Below are 1437 nucleotides of genomic sequence, written 5' to 3' on the forward strand. Positions count from 1 at the left end.
TTGTTTGTCAGAGACTTTCCATTCTGGTCAGGGAGATAGAGAGCTTATTAAAATGAGTGAATTGTTTAGTATGTAGGAATGTGATAAAAGCTCCAGAGAAATGTAAAGCAGGAAGAAGGGGATGAGGAGAGCTGAGTTGGATAGCTAGGGTAGGCCTTACTTACAAGGTGATGTTTGAACAAAAACGTTTGAACGAAGCAGTACAGCTCTCTCAGGGGAACAACTATACAGGGAGAATGGTCTTCAAAGGCCCTGAGATGGAAGTGTGCCTGGAGTGCTGGAGGAGCTGCGAGGAGGCCGTTTTGGATGAAAGACGTGAAGAAGGGGCAGAATCGTAGGAAATGAGGACAGGAAGGTAATGGGGACCAGATGTAGGCCTTGCAGACCTTGTACTTTACACAGAGCAGGGATCTATTAGAGTGTGATCAGAGGAGTTCTAAGATCTACCTTATGTTCTAGAAGATTGCCCTTCATTCTGGCGGTATGAATGGACAGAGGAATGGGGAGGATGTGAAGTAGGGGGAGTACTTAGGAGGCTTTGTAATACTCCTCATGTGAGATAATGGTGTCCTGGACTAGGGTGGTGCCAATGGAATGGTAAAAAGTAGCCAGATTTTGAATATATTCTGAACATGGAGAAAATAAGTTTTCTGGACTGAATGGATGTGAGAATGTAACAAAAGAAAGCAGTGAAGAATGACTTTTTTGGCCTGAAAAGTTGGAAGGATGGAATTCCTGTTAACTGAAATGGGGAAGGCCATTAGTGGAGTGGTAGTGGGTAGGGAAACTCAAGTTTAATTTTGAATATATTATGTCTATTAGTTGGAAATTTTCAAAGGTACACACAAAAAGATTATTTCAGTGAATGCCATCACCACTTCAGTAGCTACCTTATCCTCTTTTTACTTGAGTATTTTAAAACAAATCCTGGACAACATATAATGCTATCCATGAATACTTTGATTACTTTGAGTACTTTTATCGCTAACAGATTAGAGCTTTTGGATTTTTGGTTTTATCAAAACCATAGTACTTCCCTAAGGCCTGTCTACATTAAGACAAATATGTAAACAGTATTGTGTCTTCAAATCTGGATATTTTTTTCCTAAAAGATAAACGAAGGGGAAATTACCTTGTAAAAGAATTGTTTGCCTTTTCCAAATAATTTGTTAAATACTAGCTTGAACTATCTTGCTTATCTGATACATAAACAATTTAATGTAGAGAAGTCACAGTTACATAAAAACTTTCTAGGCTATGTATTGTATCAAACAATAATCAGTTTAGAGGAAGCATAATAAGAAAATATTTCCCATCCCTGTGAGTTTACAATCTAGAGGATTAGAAATATGTAAACAGTTTTACACCCAGCAGTTATCACAGTGCTGAGGGGATTTGGAGTGAAGTCTGAGTGGTGCCTGGGATTTAGAGAATGTC

Source organism: Capricornis sumatraensis, chromosome 3, assembly GCF_032405125.1.
Source record: "Capricornis sumatraensis isolate serow.1 chromosome 3, serow.2, whole genome shotgun sequence".
Classification (NCBI taxonomy): domain Eukaryota; kingdom Metazoa; phylum Chordata; class Mammalia; order Artiodactyla; family Bovidae; genus Capricornis; species Capricornis sumatraensis.